At 41.5% G+C, this 12,940-nt stretch overlaps 1 non-coding gene across 1 annotated transcript; it reads right to left on the bottom strand.

Moving 5' to 3' along the window:
* Positions 1 to 11,761: 11,761 nt before the first annotated feature.
* Positions 11,762 to 11,862, bottom strand: LOC144714697 (small nucleolar RNA R71). Its single transcript, XR_013584436.1, has one exon. It is a non-coding gene; the product is annotated as a small nucleolar RNA R71 (small nucleolar RNA).
* Between the last annotated feature and the right edge of the window lie 1,078 nt (positions 11,863 to 12,940).

The raw sequence follows: 12,940 nt of genomic DNA, 5'->3' as shown, positions 1-12,940 counted from the left end.
ATGGACGACACAACGGGCAACACCGTAGCAGCTCAAAATGTCAGATATGTGGTCATGTAGGACATAGAGCAGATGTATGCTTTGACAGATTCGGAGCACACCCAGGGTGCCTTGCAGCAACACCTGCTACTGCAACACTCGTTGCACTTCCTCCACCATCGAACTACTCACCCCTTCAGAATCAACCTCAAGCTTAAAAACACAACAAGGGCTTGAACCAGATTTGACTACAACAACCTTACCTATTACCTGTCATTGGCATCCAGATAGTGGTGCCACGCACAATGTTGTATTAGATGCACAACATTTATTCCAGCCCACAACGTGCCTGGGACTTGACAAACTCCACGTAGGCGATGGTTTAGGCTTGCACATTTTATCTATTTACTCACAATCTATCATCACTGATAACCAAAATTTTGATCTAGTAATGTCTTACATGTACCAAAATCTTGGTCTATGTATTGGGGGGCTGTTAAAGATACATTATTATCTTCAGTAAGTCGTCATACAGAAAGTAAACCTTCTTTATTTTGGCACAGAAAGACATTACATAGATCAACATTTTGGTTATGATTGATGATAGATAATGAGCCAATAGATAAAATGCGCAAACCTTATTCATCGCCTACATGAAGTTGGTCTTGTTCCTGGTGTGTTGTGGGCTGGAATAGATGTTGTGTATCTGATACAACATGGTGCGTGGCACCAATATCTGGATGCGAGTGAGGGGTAATAATATTTGTTGAATTTCACCCTGATTACTGTCTCATTAAGGATGGAAAGACTGGGCAAACACTTCTCAATAGTAACATGAAGGAAGGACTCTATCACTTGCTCTCGCCAACATCTGAAGTGCATCTCACCAGGGGAACCTCGTCCATTGATTGGCATCACCATCTTAGAGATCTGTCTTATTGTATTTTTAACTCTATTTTGTCTCATTTTTGGTTTCCTATCAGAAACTTGCGTCAACAGGATGTGTGTACATCCTGTTGCATGGTTAAGGCAAAACATTCACCTTTTCTCTAAGCTACTCAACATTTTTCAACTCATCTACGACCTATTCACCCTGATTTAATGGGGCCAGCTCCTATTTTGTCTCAATCTAGCTTCCATTATTATATTTCCTTTATTGATACTTATAGCAGATTCACCTGGCTCTATCCCTTGAGAAAGAAAAGCAATACTTTCTCAAGATTTTTTCAATTCCAACTCTACATGGAACGACAACTCAAGCTAAAGATCCAAGCATTTCAATCTGATTGGGGAAGTCAATATGGATTACTTTACCAACATCTTAACAATGTAGGTATCAAACATCGAATCTCTTGTCCCCATATACCAAACCAGAATGGAACTGCTGAACGGACGCATCACCACATTATTGAGACTACACTTCCCATGATGTTCCATGTATCAATCCCTCAAAAGTTCTGGGATGAAGCCAGTGCTACTGTTGCCTACCTAATCAACAGAATGCCAACTCCGATTCTGCAAAATCGCTCTCCATATGAGGTACTTCGCTATGAACAACCAGGTTATAGCGTTCTAAAACTTTTTGGGTGCTTGTGCTTTCCACATCTTAGATCTGATGCTGCAACAAAATTAAGCCCACGCTTAGAACCATATGCTTTAATGGGTTATAGTGCACATCACAAAATGGCTTAGATGTTTCTCTCTAACCTCTAATCACATCTATTTTCTGGTGATGTTGTTTTCAATAAAATATATTTCCATTTTCCGATCCCAAAGTCAAACATTGTGACTCATTTACATCTGCTAACTCACATCTTCAAATAGAAACTACCAAACTCTCCTCAACATGACCCGAATCAACACCTGAATTAACACCTGAAATAGCATCTGAACCATCACCTGGAACATCATCTGTAATATTGCCCATATTAACCCTAGAAAATACATCTAATAATCTCTCACACTTATATCAATCACCACTATCATCCACACCTCCTCGACGTTTTTGTCTTGCATTAGACCTCTACTCTTCCTCTACACCACAAGCTCAAGTCACAACCAAATACCCTTGATGCGATACGCCGTCGGCCGGGATCGAGCGGCGCGTTTCGCGTCACAGGAATAACGATGATATGATGCAAACACAATGAGATTTTATGATCGAGCAGTTAAGACACAAGGAGATAACGCGATGGACGGTGACGATCACCAAATAGATTGATCCGAAAGTCAGACTCCCAATGACCCTCAAGACCACTAGACGTCTAGACGAGAGGGGCGTCTAACGGCCCTGATAAGTTCGGAATTTAAAGATCAAGTGACAGACCGTTTACCTCAAGAAAGTCCTGCTCCCACAACAGTGGCTGTTCCTAATCCGTCGTCGAGTGATGAGTGGCGGCAGAGGATGCGATAGCGGAGGACGGCACTGGAACATGTAATAATACTGGTTAAGGAGGGAGAGGAGACGAGCTGACCTTAAAATATGTAGTCCACGGCGTATCGAAGACGGGCGTAGAGATAGCGTTCCGGGGACGGATTCGTCTTGTCGTAGGCCGGAATGCCGGAGGGATCAACGTGGCTTGGCGCAAGTGACGGGCGGCACCGGCCGCAACTGGCAGTGGCGGTGGCGCAGAGCCACGGTACAGGGCAGAACGGCGGCGCGCAGGCGGGTTGATGACGCGGCGGCCTCGGCGCGGCGTGGAGCCACAGAGTGCGGCAGAACCGTGGCGATTGGCGGACCGCGGCGGGCGCGAACTTCGCGGCGCACGGTCGGATCACGGCTGGCGCGAGTTCGCGGCGCTGGCGGCGCGCGGCGCGGGAGTCGCGGCGCGAATGGGTCCACGGCGGCGTGGGTCGCAGCACAGAGCGGGTCCCCGCGGGCGATGATGCGGGTGGTCGGGAATCGGGGTTTGGGCGGGCGGCAATGGGAGAAGTGGCGGTCGAATCAAGAAAAGGGGGAAGCCAAAGGTGATGCAAGAATGGGGTGGTTATGGTCAAGAACGATGGAAGATGGTGGGGAATGGTCAAGAACGATGAGGGTGAAGAGGAAGATTCAAGAAACGATGGGGAAAGGAGGGTGGGCGATCAAGAAAGGCAAGAGGAGGCGGTTGGGAATCAAGAAACGATGGGGAAAAGAGGGTGGGCGATCAAGAAAGGCAAGAGGAGGCGGTTGGGAATCAAGAAACGAAGGGAAAAGGAGGGTGGGCGATCAAGAAAGGCAGGGTAGGGGGAGGCCAATCAAGAAATGCAAGAAGAGGTGGTTGGGCGATCAAGAAGGGCAGGGGAAGGGGAAAGGGCGATCAAGAAAGGGTAGGGGAAGCGGTTGGGCGATCAAGAATTTCAAGAAAATGGGGGATGAGAATGGGTGGCATTCAAGAATCGGCGGGAAAGATCAAGAAATGGGGTTAGATGATCAAGAAGCGAGGGTGAAGGGGTGGCGTCCAAGGAAATGTGGGCGAGATGGGCTGGATGAAGGAGAAGGGGGGGGGGGGGGGGGGGGGAGAGCCAAGAACCTGGGGGGGGGGGTTCTTGGGGGGGCGCGGGGGGTTCTCCTCGTTGGGGGTGGTTTCCCGAATGCAGCGGGGGGCCGGGGGCGGCGCGACCCTTCGAGGACGCCCAGAGTGATCTCGATGGGTGCTCTCTCGATTCTTGATTTCAACAGCTTCTTGAAAATCTTCAACGTACCGGAGTGATCTCGACGGTACGGTTGAACACGTCACGCCCGGAGTGATCTCAATGGACAGGACGTGGGCTCTACTCCTCGGAGTGGTCTCGACGAAGAGGTGGGGCTAGCCAAACCCCCTACGCTACGACTACGATAGGGGGAAGATTCTTGAAACAATTTCAATTCAAAAACTTCCAAGTAGTCCCTTGGGCATGCCCTCCCCTTATATAGGGAGGAGGGGTGCCAAGGAGACGTGGGGAGAGGTTGAACCGTCATGAGACGTGGTTCGACCTCTCCTTACAAAATCAAAATACAATCTTAAAATGAAAATAAAGACGAGGATGGGCCCTACGATACTGGCCCAATCCATAATTCGAAATGCAAAGAAAATACACATAGAAAAAACATAAATTGTTCGAACCTACCCGGAGTACTTAAACCCCGGGTTGCGGACGTCGGCACGAGCTGTCCGACGTGGCTGCTGGCGAGTCGTCGTCGGTCGTCCGGCTGATGTCGTCATCGTCATCAGGTCGTCGTCGGCACGATGGTCCTCCATCAACCCTTTACCTCAATGTCTCACCACATCCATTACACCACCTGAACCTATTTCTGTCTCTGCTGCTCTTGTTGATCCTAAGTGGTTTGAAGCCATGCATCAAGAGTATGAATCCTGAATCAAAAACCACACTTGGGATCTTATTCCTTTACCGACCAACATCAACCCCATTGGTTGTCGATGGATTTATAAAGTCAAGATACATGCTTATGGTACCATTGACCGATACGAAGCTCGACTTGTTGCTCAAGGGTCAATCAAATTTGTGGAGCTGATTATCAAGAAGCCTTTAGTCCTATCATAAAAATGACTACTGTTCGAATTCTCCGCGCCGTAGCAATAATTATCAATGGGATATTTAAAAATTAGATGTCTCTAATGCCTTTTTGTGTGGAGATTTAACTGAAGTTATACATATGAAACCGCCTCCTGGTTTTATAAACTCTAATCATCCTTCTTATGTATGTCGTCCATGAAAATCATTATATGGACTCAAGCAAGCTACTCAAGCATGGTTTCATCGGCTTAGCCCTTTTTTTGTTAACACTTAAATTCATTGGATCTCAAACTTACTCCTTGCTCTTTTACAAGCTTTCATCCTCTAGTCCTCTCTATAACTTGGTATAGGTTGATGATATGCTTGTTCTTAGCTCGAATGCTCGGGAGATTGAACAAATTATCTCACCAATAGGACAAGAATTTGCCATTAAGCATTTAGGCATTGTGCGTCATTTTCTTGGCATACATCTCCAGCATTATCTTGAAGGTATGCATCTATCTCAGGCCCAGTAAGCAGTCAAAATATTATGCATGGCCAAAATGGCTCAATGCAAGCCTGCAAGCACTCCATGATACAATGAGAAAAAACTATCCAGAGATAAGAAGTTGTCATGTGCTCCCACCGAATATCAGACAATTGTTCGGAGTCTACAATATTTGCGAGTAACATTCCCTGACGTTGCTTTCACTATGAACAAAGCATGTCAACACATGCCTGATCCCCAAGCATCCCACTAGGTTGTCTTGAAACATTTGTTATGTTATGTGAAAGGGACATGCGAATACAACTTAGTTTTTTATTGCAATTTGTTGTTTCAACTCCAAATTTTCAGTGATAATGACTGGGCAGGAGATATAATTCATCGTTGTTCTACTAGTGGTTTGTCTATACTGGATCAAACTTAATTAGTTGGGATCCAAGAAGCAAAACACAATCGCTCACTCCAGCATAGATGCATAATACAAGGCTGTTGCTAATGCCATCGACGAGTTACGTTGGGTAAAATATTTACTTTAAGAATTACAATTTTTTTTCTGATTCAATATCAAATTGACGCCTTGATAATTTAGGAGCTACCTACCTTACTAAAAATCCTATTTTCCATGCACGAACTAAACACATCGAAATAGACTATCGTTTTGTAAGGGAATGTGTACCACTGGGCAGATTGTTAATTAAATTTGTTCCAAGTCAGGACTAGTTTGTAGTTGTGCTAACAAAGTCACTAGCCAAACCACGATTCCATTGGTTGCGTACTGATAACATGATAACTTAGTTGATATTTAGAAGCATTTTAAATGATTATGGTATTATTAATGCAGAATTTATCAGATTATGACTTCACTCAACTAAATTCTCATGCATAAGCTATAAATTCTAATTTTTGCACATTATGGTTATTTTTTACTTAACTCCTAGACTTCTTTGAAGTCAAGCAGTTCAATTACTGATGAGTATTCTATAGTTTCACATGTGGCAAAAGTCACATGAATAAGAGAATGTTTGAGAGCTTAGTGATTCTCAAAAGGGGGCTTGAAAGGAGAAAAAGGTGTTTGGGGCCTTCAAAATGAGAAATCAGAGGAAGATATGCCGCTACCTGCCTGTCCATTGGGACCTTAAAAGCCTTTAAAAGAAAGAATTTGAATATTACAAGTGGAAACTCACAACCCATGGAGAAAAAGGGAAAAATGGCAAGAAAATAAAATAGAAAATACCCAAAGGTGTATCTTAGTAATTATCTATTAATGATGCGAGACTACGGCGTGGTGTCTACCGATCGAGAAATCCCAAATGGGAAAATAGGCTATGATGAGATGCAAGATGGGACAGATTTTGGTACGTGCAAGTGCCGACTAAAAGTAAGTACCAATTCCTGGGCACCGACGGAGTCGCCCCGTGGTGGGGGGGGGGTTAGACCTTTTGAACCTCTTGCGAAGGGGTGAGGAGGATTATGGCGCCAAACTGCACAACTCGGCCGGCTATTGTTCTCACGTGATGGGCAAGCACGACTCATACCAACGGGGCAAGACGCTCTTGTCCGCGTGATGTTCGCTCAACTTGTCCCTCTCGACTCTCTTTCGTCTTGTGCGCTCATCTAGGTGTGGCAACATCCGGCCGGGGACAGCCAGAACGAGGAGGGTCTTTTCAGACAATCCGTGCATGAGGGAACCGAGAATAGATGCTGCTCGTAGACTCGGAGCAGCTAGCGTGCCAAGAGGAGATTGAGCCTGTCGCGCGGCGGCCTAGAGCACCAATTAGAGCCCACACAAACAGAGTTGGTCGGCGGTAGGGAGTCACGGCATGGGAAATAAATTAACGACAAAGAAGCGGGTGTTGATATTAAAAGACAAACTCTAACAGCAAAAAACATGTGAAAACATGGATAAAGACTCGGATGAAGTCAGTGAAAAAATGAAGATGATATGCCCCTTAGCCCGGATATTTGAATCAAGGTATTCGCGCCTTCGCTTTGGCTTGTCGCAGAGGGTGAACGCGAGTCAGCGGTGGTATCATTGGAGACGGAGATGTTTCTAAAGACGTTCATTGGGGCTCAGGCTGTGTCGCGCCATCACTGCCTCTCGGTGGAGTGACCCATTACTTGCCCTATATTAATTATAGAGTAGTTAAGTGGAAACATTTTTCTAAATTTTTTTGGTTAAGTCTAAATCAAAACAACAACATAAAATTTCTAAATTTCGACTTAATAACTCAATATTTTACCAATCATGAACTTGGGGGGGGGGTGGTAAAGATACATCGACCAATGATATTGAAGAGACACAATCATCTACTAGTGGTGATCTGAAGAGGCACAAGGAACTATGAAAAAGCACAAGGCTTTTCAGATTCCAGACCTTTCATATTCCCTAAACATATAATAGTAGCACTCTATAAATAGAGGGCAAACCTGTTCTCAATCTATGGATGTTTTTCTCCATTCCCTTCTCACTCAATTTCTTCTTCAACTTCCATGTGTTGTTCATATTACAGTCATCCTCTCCACTCTTTTCTTTTTTACTCCCGTCTTTTATCAATAACTATTATCTTCACCCTAGTAGTTTTGAAAATCATCAACAATATTTATTTTCTTTCAATAAATAAATATTAGTGTCATTATGAGCTCTATATTACTTAGAACAAAATAATTTGTTTTTATTTTGTTTTTAGTTAACAATCCTGGGGTACCGATCGCTATAGAAGAATTTCGAATGGGTAATCGATGTCTACTCTGTTTTTTCCTGTCTAGCCAATCTTCCAGCAGAGCTCCTTTCGTTCTCTGTGACAAACGATTTTTGCCTATGTTGATAGATCTTTGATCAATAGGACGGATCGCGGTTGCATCATTTTTTTGCGGGCCGGTTTCCGCGACAAGCCTTCTGAATGAGTCTGGAGAATGCTTTTTTGATAAAGTGTTTTATCACAGGTAGTAATTTTGGAATTTTCAATTGCAAAAATATTCAACATTGTGCCATTACCTATTTGGAGACGATCAATTCCTTGATAAGTTTGGCTTTGTTGCATGGAATTTGAATCACGAGTGACATAGTAAGTGGCACCGATGTCTAGAGTATGCTTTTTTTATAAAGTGTTTTATCACAAGTAGTAATTTTGAAATTTTCAGTTGCAAGTATATTTAAACTTGTGCCATTACTTATATGGAGATGATCGATTCCTTGATAAGCTTGACTTTGTTGCATGGAGTTTGAACCAGGAGTGACATAGTAAGTGGCACCACTGTCTGGATACTGTCCCTATTGTTCCGTTGAATAGGCTTGAGGATACTCACCAGTTCTGTTTTGATGATTCACAGAGTTTCCAGAGGATAGTCTTATGAACTTTTGGCATTTTATGGCTCGATAATCATACTAAGCACAATTCTGACATCTAGGTTGATAATTCTGATTCCTTCCCTGATTTTGATTTCTTCCTCTCGAGTTGTCATTCCTGGAGCTGCACCCTTGTTCAGTTGTATTCTGTTGATAGCCGCCATTTATGGGATAACGTCCTTGATCAGCAGAATTTCTTTGATAACTTTCATTTCTTGAGGTTTGATTTTCACCATTTTTTCTGTAGCCTGTTTTTGGACCGAGTTTGCCATACATGGGAATCCACTAGAATTGCCCTTGTGGTAATGGCTTAAGTTATCAACATGAGCCTTCAAATTCATAATAATTTGCTCGAATCCCATGTGGTCATGGTTAACATTGATGCATTGATGCTAATCACAAAGGAGCAGTATTCTAGAGGTAATCCCCTCAAAAAGGTATAAAATTCTGAGGGCTCATTGACAGGATGACCGACAATTCTAACGACTCAACAATGGATCTATATTGCTTAATGTAATCATCAACTTACATTGCATCTTTGGCAATGTTAACAAATTGCATGTTCAATTCCATTACTCTGTCTTGACTCCTCCTTGCAAAGGTGTTTCCAGCATTTCCCAGACTTCTCTTGTTGATTTGGCTTTAGCAACACACGACAGCATTTGCTCAGAGATAGTAGACTGGATAAAACCAAGTACTCGCTAATCAACCCTCTACCAATTTTTGAATTCTGGATTATTGACTGAATTCCCGTTTTGATCTGAAATAGAGTCAGGAGGTGGAAATGTACCATTAATAAATTTATTCAATCCATACCCATTCAGAAGTGGATGGACGATGCTTTTCCACGTCTAGGAGTTGTTGGAATCCAGCTTGATTGAGACTGCGAGTCCCTGAGGGATAACTATGGGAACTGGTCCAAAGAGTGCTGGACTTGCAGGTTGATGGATGGTGATTGCAGAAGCTTGAATTTCTTCTCCCATTATGAAGTTCCCCCACTCTGATACCATGTTGAGAATACTGAATCTCGAGAATGCAAGAACAAGAGAAGATTGAGAGAAGAGAGAGAGAACAAGAGAGAAGACAGAAGAGGCACAAGAGGAGGGATAAGATCGTTGTCCCTCGAGTCCTAGGTAGTACATTGGTTGCATATTTATAATAAGCTAGATTAAAATCGAGCCCCTATAATAAGAGGGGTGCACCGATCACAGCCATTAATTTTGTGTCCATGCACCTTTTGTACAATGTTAACTATAGATTCAATCTGATTCGTTATAATGAAATGGGTGCACCAATCACAGCCGTTGATCGATGCCTTGGACCCAGTAGTTATAACAGATATATGTGTGATAAAATCTTGACCGTCATAACTATGTTATATTAAATCCTAGCCGTCTACTATGAATCCTAGTTTACTAAGTTGGATCCTAGTCAACTATGTTGAATCCTATGCTATATTTGAACTTATATTTAATCTGATTTTCTAAGTCTCTAAGGAGTATATCGTATATCTCCATTTTACTACCTAATCTTAGTTAGGTCCTAACCGGAATCATGATAAATGTAACTTTGTCATTATTTAAGCATATATAATGATGAGTTTTTTATGTATTACTATTCAATATATGTTTCTTTTAACTAACCCCACTTAATTCTATGAATCAAGTGGATTAGATCTCATCTTTGTTTGAATAAGTACAGATACTTAGTTGGAGATAATGTACATGGATCAAGGAAGGCGCCAAGACCAAGTCAAAAAGACCAGTTATGGATCAAGGGGGGCGCCTGGACCAAGTCAACAATAAGCTATGGATCAGGAGGGGCGCCTGGACAAAGTCAAAAGGGCAGTTATGCATACAAATGAATCAAGTCAAATGGCTATCATAAGTCAAGCTGGACCATTCAAATGATCCAAGCAGTTTAAAGAGAAGATATCCTATAAATACTATCTCAAAAATAATGTTTAGGATTGTCTAGAATTTTTATTGAAAGAGTGCATTGTTGTTGTTCTGAAACCTCTGTAGACCCTCTATTGTCGATGAACAATTGAGTGGAGTGAAGAAGCAATGCTGAGAAGACTCTAAGGAGGAGGATCGTTTACCAGCAGATAAAGGGTGTGACACAAGGTAAATGTCATTTCTTAGAGTTCAGTAAATTGCTTAATCATTCCTTTTTAAGACACATTCAATTTGGTTGGAAAGTACAAGATTGTAACTTTCCAACATATCCAATTATATATGTTCAAAAATTTTTATTTCAAAGTTATTGTGTGACAAGAAGATCTAAAACTTCGTCGAAATTTTGACAAAGAGTTAGATTTGGCCTTGTAGCGCACAGCTGCGCAGCAGCAGCGCACAGCCGTGCGCCGCTGCGCAGCCGCAACGCACAGCCACGCGCAGCACACAGCCGCAGTGCACCGCTGTGCGTAGTACACGGCCGCGCGCCGTTACGCAGCACTACACATAACCGTGTAGTGCTCATCTCATACAGATCTGGATTTTGACTAAGTCCAGACCTGTATGAGATTTGAATTTAAATTTTGAATTAATACATCTTAAATAAAAAAAATTCAAGTTTAAAATAGTTAAATCTTTACTCTTATTTCAAAACTTGAAATCTCAAAACTATCTTAAAACAATTATTGATTGAATTGAAATAGAAATTTTAACTGAAATACCTGCTCCTTGTGGTTCGACCCTTACTTACCCTAGGTTAGTGAGGTAATTTGTTTTTTGAATAATCTCAAATCCTCACACATTGATAAGATAAACAAGTCTTAAAATCATTATTTAAAATACCAAAATTTGGGATTATCAACTGGCGCCGTTGCCGGGGAGCACGGTTCATCAGTGAAAAATATTTCTGTTCAATTATTTCTGTTTATTTTTTTATATAAGCTGAACGATTAAAACCCCTCAGGTCATTATATTTTTAACATCTTGGTTTGAGATTTATGGTAGTAATAAGGTCTAAAGCTTGTGGAAGAATAGAAGAGGAGGTGACTCAACCAAGGTACTCATTTCCAGATTCATCAATCACAAAGCAGGATTAAGAGAAGCAAAGCATGGCAGAAGAAGGACATCCTCATCAAGATAGAAGGAGAACGATGCTTGATAGATCAACACCATCAGGGAGCATAAGGCAAACTGATATAAATATAAATGTGGGAGGAGTCATGTTCAGGTATGACAATGCTTTAATAAATTATTTACCAGAATTCAATGGGCATACTTCACAAAATCCTTTAGAATTTTTAGATGACTTTCATATTAGATGTTGTTCTCAAAATGTACCAGGTCTATCTACTGAAGCTTTAAAAATGAAATACTTTCCATTAACTTTAAAAGACAAAGCTTTTGCATGGTATCAAAATTTAGGCATTACATTTAGATCTTGGGAAGAAATGCAAAATAAGTTTTTAGAAAAATTTTATCCTCTTTCCAAAACAAATTTTTATAGAAGAGAAATTTATGATTTTCACTATCATGAAAATGAGGCGTTTAGTGAGGCATGGGAAAGATTAAATGATTTAATTAGAAAATGTCCTCACCATGGTATTGAAAATTGTCAATTAGCTCAAATTTTTTATGAATTATTGTCGGATTTTATGAAAAAAAAAGTAAATCTAGCTACTGGAGGAACTTTTTATACTGCTTATGAAGATGAGGTTTTTGATATGCTAGAGAGAGTAGCACAAACTGACTTTCAGGAAATAGGAGCAAATCACAATGGAAGGAACTCACAGCCAAAGAGAGGAGGTGCCTTGCAAGTCAACATCAAAGAATCAGAATTACATGCAGGAATGAAGGAGACCAACTGGAAACTAGAAGAGCTAACCTCAACTTTGAAAAATGCTTCTCTAAATAATAATTCTCCTATTGTTAATGCTAAAATCTGCTCTCTCTATTTCACCAAGGATCATGAGGATGGAGCTTGTCAGCCCATAGAAGAAGAGGTTAATGCATTCAATCAACAACAACCTTCTTGGGCTGGACAGAAGGCAAACAACTATAATGCAGAAAGCTTCAGCCAAGGAAATAAACCACAATTCCAACCAAAACTCCAGTTTTGGAGTCGACCTCAACAACCCTATCAGGTTCAATCACAACCCCTTCAAGATTTTTCTTCACTAACTCCTGTAATTTCAGATATGATAGAAAAACAGAACTAAAAGCTTAGAACAGAGATGGAAATGCAGATGCAAATGATGATGGATTTCCAAACCAAGCAAATGTTAGAATATCAAGCGCAAACCAGAAGATTACTAGAGAGCTTCAGAATGGGATCAAGTGAACATGGGGGTAAGGGAGTTGACTATAACTCCCAAGAAGGTCGATTTCCAAATCAACCTAGTATAAATCCATGTAATTTATTTCATATAGAAGAGTCTTTTCATGAAGCATAGAATCATGGGGGTTTTGAAATTCTAACAATTTCAAGACTAAGAAATGGAAAAGAACTCCCAGATCCTCATGTGTCTTTAAAAAAATCTTGAAATGAAAATGAGTATGAGGATGAAGATAATGAGCTTTCTCACGAGAAAGAACCTTTACCTTCAACTCGTGCTCAAGACATTCCTTATCCCTGTGCTCTAAACAGAAAGAAACCAGTTTGTGCGTATGAAACTAGGCTTT

Source organism: Wolffia australiana, chromosome 17, assembly GCF_029677425.1.
Source record: "Wolffia australiana isolate 7733 chromosome 17, ASM2967742v1".
NCBI classification, from domain to species: Eukaryota; Viridiplantae; Streptophyta; class Magnoliopsida; order Alismatales; family Araceae; genus Wolffia; species Wolffia australiana.
The sequence above is the reverse complement of the archived record's forward strand: the minus strand, read 5'-3'. Positions and strand labels throughout refer to the sequence as shown.